The sequence below is a fragment of the Astatotilapia calliptera genome, chromosome 3 (genome assembly GCF_964374335.1).
Source record: "Astatotilapia calliptera chromosome 3, fAstCal68.1, whole genome shotgun sequence".
Lineage (NCBI taxonomy): Eukaryota > Metazoa > Chordata > Actinopteri > Cichliformes > Cichlidae > Astatotilapia > Astatotilapia calliptera.
Window position 1 is genome coordinate 46,258,029 of NC_137424.1, and position 7,744 is coordinate 46,265,772.

General features: G+C 38.5%; 1 long non-coding RNA gene across 1 annotated transcript in view; it reads left to right on the plus strand.

The window, feature by feature from the left end:
- LOC145425415 (uncharacterized) overlaps positions 1 to 7,336 on the plus strand; it is a 9,503-nt gene extending 2,167 nt beyond the window's left edge. Inside the window, exons 2-5 of the long non-coding RNA XR_013906100.1 lie at positions 315 to 709; positions 860 to 910; positions 998 to 1,054; positions 6,552 to 7,336. This is a non-coding gene — a long non-coding RNA (uncharacterized LOC145425415). The remainder of the gene's footprint in view (positions 1 to 314; positions 710 to 859; positions 911 to 997; positions 1,055 to 6,551) is intronic.
- Positions 7,337 to 7,744: the final 408 nt, after the last annotated feature.

The window sequence follows — 7,744 nt, forward strand, 5'->3', positions numbered from 1 at the left end:
ATGTATGTATGTATGTATGTATGTATGTATGTATGTATGTATGTATGTATGTATGTATGTATGTATGTATGTATGTATGTATGTATGTATGTATGTATGTATGTATGTATGTATGTATGTATGTATGTATGTATGTATGTATGTATGTATGTATGTATGTATGTATGTATGTATGTATGTATGTATGTATGTATGTATGTATGTATGTATGTATGTATGTATGTATGTATGTATGTATGTATGTATGTATGTATGTATGTATGTATGTATGTATGTATGTATGTATGTATGTGAAATGAGTTTTCTCATTTCAGGTTTTGGACGTGAAAGAAGTTCATTTATCGTTCCGTTCATCATCGGACTTGTTAGTGGAATTATTGTCGTGCTGCTGCTGATGTGTTGCTACAGAAAAATAAAGAGTGAGAGATTTTCTGATCGACTTTAATTTTTTTTTTTTTAATGCTGCGACACTTTTAAACAAACTGATGTAATAATGTTTGTGTTTTTTACAGAACCCTGTTGTAAAAGGTTGGTGCAGCAGTTTAGTTTCATTTTAAACACAACAATAACTTTGAATTATTCCTCATTAAATTTAAATTATTTGCTAAATGTTTCAGTCTCACTCAGTCTCAGAGCACCAATCAAAGCTCTGCTTCACAACAAACATCCAACCAGAATGAAGCTCAGGTTTACTCCTCTCTTCTTCATGGTGAGACCAGAAATGATTACTTTTCTCTTTATTACAGTTTTTAACACTCAGTTTCTTATCAAGAAAAAAAAAACTTTTATTAGATAAAAACAAAAATAAATCATTATATTTTTAACTTCTTTTATAACTCCTATTTTCAATGACTTGTAGGTGATCTTTCAGTCTATGAATCAATCAGAGGCTCTGGAAACACTGGAAGTGGTACAAACAGTATAAACTTTGATAATAGCAGAGCTGTAAGAAATGTAAATATTTATTCTGACTGATCAAACTTCATTATTATTTCAGCAGATGAATACAACAACGTCACATCTGGATTTCAGCTTGAAGGTCTTGATAAAAGGAGTGAGTACAAGAAACATGAAATGTAATAATTGGTCGATTGTTTTTGTAACTTGTGTAATTTTAGAGGAAGACAGTCTCCATGTTATTAAATACAATAATCCATCATCACAACAGGCAGACATGATGGCACAGAGGAGAGCTCTGACTAGGGATGGGTATCGAAACCCGGTTCTTGTTGAGAACCGGTTCCCACTGTTTCAATTCCTTGGAATTGTTTGCCATTTTTGCAAACGATTCCCTTATCGATTCCAGTCGCCCCGAATGACGTCACCACGTTGCGGAGCGTCATTTACTAAGCGGCTCAAACGCTCAAAAGTTTGGTTATACTTTACAAGACGACAGGGCAACTTGCAATAGAGATTGAAAATGTGACGTCACTCAGGGGTAAAACTGCAAAGAATTCTGGGAACTCGTGGCAAGAGGTACTAGCGCACGCAGGCTTTCAATTGAAATCAGTTAAACAGCGATAAAAAGAAACACAAAAAATGGCAAGAAGCTGTTGTATTATTAACTGCAATAGCCGGTTGCATGACAGCCACGGAAAGCCGACGGGTAAAGAGATCAGTTGTTATCGGATTACGTCGTTGAAGAGAAATTGTTCGAGCCATGTTTCCGAAGTAACAAAGAGGCGACTGGATTGCAGCCATTCAAAGACCAAATATAACGTCCCAGAACACTCCAGCTCACAGGTTAGTCTGCTCCAAGCATTTCCACAAAGGTCAGTCTGCTGTTGTAGTTAATGCGTAATTTTTCTTAACATAATTGGTGATGTAGGTTACAAGCAAGCCTGGCGCTGAACAGAAATTGTCGCGCTATGCTCCTTTGTTTATTGTGCATAAATAGTAAATTGTCCTGACCAGTGTTGGGTAAGTTACTTTAAAATAGTAACTTAGTTACATTATTAGTTACTTCTCTCAAAAGTAACTCAGTTACTTCAAGTTACTCGTTACTTTCAAAGTAACTGAGTTACTTTTAAGAGAAAGTAACTTTGGTTTTACTCAGAATTCTCTTGTTAATGTGTTGCTTCCATAACTTTGCCAGTCTTCTAGCTTGCTTACTTGCCACAAGTGCACTGTGCCACCTACCAATAGAAAGGATATGATAACGTGCATATTTCCACGAGAGAAATTCCACGCCTGGACCGTCATTGACTGCTGCCATGATTCTAGCCTACGTCACAGTGTCATGTGCGCCTTTTACATCCAACACAAAAACTGCAGTTGTGGTGCTTTGATTGTACTCAGAACTCGGAAATTCTGCCTTCTGAATAGGAAGATGTAGGCAACACCAGACTGCAGATGAGCTGCATACAGGGCTGGACTGGGACAGAAAATTGGCCTGGGCATTTTGACTAGAGACCGGCCCACCATTATAGGAAAAATCATAAAGCCTTTGAATGAAAATAAACACTGTTTTGATGGTATATATGCATCAATCTATCAATCGTTTGTTGTAAGATTCAGATAATTATTTTTTTAAATGCTAGACATTTTAAATGAGAATAAGAAAGAAAAGTATTTCATTGTGGCCCCCTTTCCCTGTTAATGCCCTACATTCCCCCCTGGCAACACTTTGCTAGACCCGCCCCTGCACAGTTACCAGCTGTCAGCTACCTAAAAAAGGATCCTGGGGTTATTTGTCTCTCAGAAACAGTTCATAACTTCCCTTCAACTCATTCATGTCACCTAAAAGGTAAACCTGTTTCTCCATCACCTGTTCAGCTCTGATGATCCAGTAAGGACATCTCCTGGTTTCATCTTCATGTTTCCCTCTCACCAGATATCCAAACCATATCATGACCAGCAGCTTTTTTGCAGCTGTGGCTCCAGCAAACATCAGCTGATACTAGAAATTAATATTAAATAAATTCTAACAATAGCTGATCAAGCTTAAACGTGCTGCTGTTGTTTAGCGCGACATCTGCTGGTTTCCTCTTTTTTCATGTGCAAAGTGGGCGATAAACAAACAAGAGAGAAAAGATGATCAGCTGATCATTGATCAGTTTCATGATTGAAGTAGAAATGGGAGAGGGAGGGTGAGAGGATGAGAGAGGAAGAGGCAGCTGTGCAGCAAAGACACAGAATAACTCCAGCTTTGTGCCTTTTTCATTGTAGCTGAATTACGGGACAAACTGTTCCTTTTCACCTCAATACGAAACGCGTAATATTTTCTCTGAATACGAGACGGGATGGTTGGCAACTCTAATAACTTATGAACAAAATAAAGTTCAACATCATTAACTTCATAGCACCCACCCAGCTGTATAGAAACTCCGTCATGCTAGCTAGCACGCAGTACGGAAAAAGTCAGAATAACGAAAATAAACTCCACCTAAACTTGGTTTATATCTGACCCAGAGAGACTGCAGGTCATAACTTCTTACCTGAAGTTCAGTTCACACTTGGACCGGCGGCCGCCTCGGGTCTCTTTTCCTTCTGCGTCCCTTTTCCTTCATCCACCTGCTGGCTTCCACCACTTGCTAATGTTACTGAATCTGTGGAAGCTCCGCGATAGCCACCACACGAAGTAACGAGTAATGACCCTATCTAAATCCCAGTAACGAGTAACGCGTTCCTGATTTTGGCATAATAACTAGTTACCATGCTCGTTACCACAATAATAACGTAGTTACTGTAACGCGTTAGTCCCAACACTGGTCCTGTCACAATATTGCGTTTCGCTTCTGTTATTACCATGGTACATTGACAAAAACATATACTTTTATTCACAGGATAAAACAGTTGTTTTGTATCACTAATTGCCCATTACGATTACAGCATACAATATTATTGTCACTGCTACATTTCTGTGATGCTACCAGAAATAATTTCCACTACTAATTAATTACCATTGAGCTCAAAGGTCCTATTAATAAACGGTTAACGAATGTGTATTTATGAAGACGATTTGTGAGACTGGTAAATATGTACGATGGTCTTTACTTTCTACACGGTGCATTTCAAGGTCCTGTACCCATCCGTCGGTAAACTGTACCTGGGCTTGTTGCAGTGACCTGAAGTTACTAAACTTCATGAGTGTATGCACTCACTCCAAGAACCGTATAATTATAAATATAAGCGTGGTGAAAGTTGGGCAGCACGCTAATGTATTTTGTCCCTCTGTGTGCTCGTAAGGGTCTGACCCTTTCACTGGTTTGATTTTTTTCCTCGTATCTTTTCTTTGTCTTTTCATCAAGTCTGTCTTTGTACGGACCGGCATTGTTCTCCTTCGTTTTGTACATACCTTTTTGGGGGGCAAAGAAAAAGCAAGAATTCATTGGAACCGAAGAATGAACGTTTTGCGGTGCTGCAAATGCTTGCATTTGATGCAGGTACTTGGATTGTTTTGCCACGAGTTCCCGGCATGCAATGCACGAAAGTCACGTGGTCTGTCAATCTCTATACTTGCAAGTAGATATTTCTTTTAAGGGAGGAAACACTACGAATATGCAAAAGCATTTGCTCACAAAACACGCAATGACCTTAAATGAATGTCGTGTTTTTAATTCCGCTCCGGACTCATGAATCTCAACCCAGCAGCAGCGGTAACGTTTGTATGTCCTCTCCCGTTAATGCGGCAGGTAAATAATCAACTAACAGCGCATATTATGTTAGCGCGATCTGCCTTATTACAAAACCTGCCATTAGTGTGCATTTAGGCGACCATGATGAGAGAGACAGACAGAAGCTGTGTTCCAAAACGTCGGCTGCATCCTTCGGAGGACCCGGCCTTCGCGGTCTACGTGGGCTGGGTCCTTCGAAGACCGAGAAGGCCGGAAGTGCGAGGCTGTGAAACGGAACGGTCTAGCCTTCAGATTTGCGTCTAGCCTTCAGATTTGCGTCACCGCTGTCTTGGTGGAGTTTAATAAACTTGGCCGTCTGCTCCTTGCTATCTAAAATATAACAGGACACTGGCGTAAATTCTCGACAGTCTCACACTTCTGTTTAATCAGTTTTCTGTTTGACGTTTATTCAGCTGTGTGAAAATCCCGGAGGAACCCACCAGATAGATTAATAACGTTTTATTTAATCTAATAATCTAATAACTTTGATCTCAGCCAAACCGATTTACTCCGGAACCAATAAAACACCGAAAAAAGGCAAACAATTACATTTTTAAGTTATCCGAGTGACTTATATGTCATGTTTAACCTGAGTAGCGAAAGAGCGGCGGTCTGAAAACGACGAAGCCGTGATTCCGCTGCTCTCGCCGGCTCGAGTGACCACTGAACCCCCCGGCTTGCTATCCAGCAGGTGGCTAACAGACGTCTCCAAAAACGTCGGCGCACTTTTGCAAATATGCGATGTCTTGATAAACCAAGCAGATATTTGAAATTTACACAGCTTCTTTCTTGCCTGAAAATATGTTAGAAGTTTATTTTGTGACCCAGAAAGATTAATAAGAGTAATTTTAAAACTTAGCAGCGGCCGCAATTGTTGGCAGCTGAAATTTGGCTGCGCCGCGCTATGAATTCTGGGATATGGTTGGCCACGAAGGACACACCCGACCCATCCTTCAAATTCGGGGAAATGAAGGACGCATTTGTCGGCCGCATTTGAAGGAGTCGACGAATTGGTTGGCTCAGATGCTGGCAGTTCTCGCTGCAGTCTACCGTTAGCGTCTCCTTTCAGGCCAGGATATACGAATGCCACCGAGCAGTGTCTAAGTTTGTGGTAAAAGGCTTGCACCCATTTGCACCCAGAAGTGTGAGACGGTCGATTTTCGGTAAGTGAATGTGTTTAATTGTAGGCAGGGACATTACTGGATATTCTTGTGTAATTGCTACAGAAGAATATTTATTTTATTATTTTACATTTACAATTTTTTTTTCCTGGGGACCCCGTGACACCCCATTGAAGAGCCATAGGCTGGATCTCTTAAGGATCTCTTAAGATCTCACTGTTGGGTTTGTAAGGACATGTTACTCCTAAATTTCTATCTTGTTCAAAGAGAAGATATAAAACAAAGTTCTAAGCTAATCGACCTTAGTGTTCTCCTTTAAAAAAAAAAAAAAAAAAAAAAAGAATCGATAAAGAATCGAATTGTTAAACAGAATCGAAAATGGAATCGGAATCGTGAAAATCTTATCAATACCCATCCCTAGCTCTGACTACAATAATGTGAATCCTGAATCAGCCTCAGGTACAAATGTGAACTCTACACACACTGAATCATTAGTAATCAGATTACATGTGCAGTAAAATGTGTGACATCACTCTTAAAGTTTCAGAGTTTTGTGAAACTGATGAGCTGAATCACGACTTTCTTTAGTTATGTTGTGTTTCTGTTGTGGTGTCTGAATAAAATAATGAGCCTCCTTAAATTTCAAACACACATGCAGCTAAAATGTGGGAAAGTGTAAGTTTCCCTGATGAGATCAGTTCTGTGTGATTAAAGGATGAAAGTGTAAAAGGTCAGAAAGCATCATCACATCTTTGGCACCATTATTTCTTTGTTTTTCATTTTTGAAGTCGTATTTGTTCTGATTTTGTTTCAGGTCCATAAAAAGATTATTTCAACAAAACTCAAGACTCACGAACAACATCAGCAACAAAATCCAACTCAGAACATTTTGACAACGTTTAGAGAACTGCCAGCATCCAGATCAACAGCAGTTATATTAAACAATGACATGCTGTTGGTTTAATGTCAGAAGACTGATAATATGGTTCATCTTTGTATTCAAATCTTATTGTGTTTATTTCTGTTGTAATAAGTGGAGGTTGGATGGTGTGGGACATTGTTTCCATCATGACACAATTTCATGATTTGGTTCTGTGAGTTTGTTTCAGTCTTATTAAAAAAAAAATCTTTATTTATCTTTCACTCACTTCCTCCTGGATTTTACCTGCGATCTTTAAAGCTTACTGTATTACATTTTTATTGCATATTTTTGCATATCAGTAACAACAACAAATAATAATAATAATAATACTAATAATAAGAATTAATAAGAATTAATAATTTTCATGTTAATTACATTACTTGTTGCCAAATTGTGATGCACAAAAACTGTATAGTCATTGTTCAGATTTTACAGTGTGATTCATGTCATCACTGAGGCCATGAAAGAGAAAAAATTGTGTTTGATCAAAATGATTGTTTCTGTAGGTTGTGTCTTTTCTGCGGTGTACAGTTTGATGTGTGTAAAATAATTTTGGTGCTTTAAAAACTAATCAAAATAATATCACAACAACACTTCCTCTGAGTGACCCGTTATGCTTACATGTGTATAAAAATGTTGTTTCTTCTTTATCCATTTTGTTAAACTGCTGAAAATGACTCATGATTTCTGGCTGAGCTCCCAGAAAAGAGGAAGTGCAGCCTGTGGATGAAGAGAAAAATGTTTTGTTTAGTAAATGACTTGTTTTAGCAAAGAGGCAACAAGAAATGCAGACAATAACAGCACAGTGGTGTTCTCTTGACAACTTCATGCTGACATTGTCAAATATAAATATAAAATATTTTCTCAGTTGAAGGGATAAAAAGTGTCAGGTGTGCCCCTGTAGGTCTGCACTTGTTCTCTGTGTGGACTGCACATTTTTATATGATCTACCTGTACTGGGAAAAATACCACACTGTGAGAACTGATGAAAACTCTCATTTAGAAAAAAAATCAGCATATAGTTGTCAAGTGAAACTGTAAAGAGCATGTTTCTCACACTGATAACCAGCTGTTTTTATGATTAT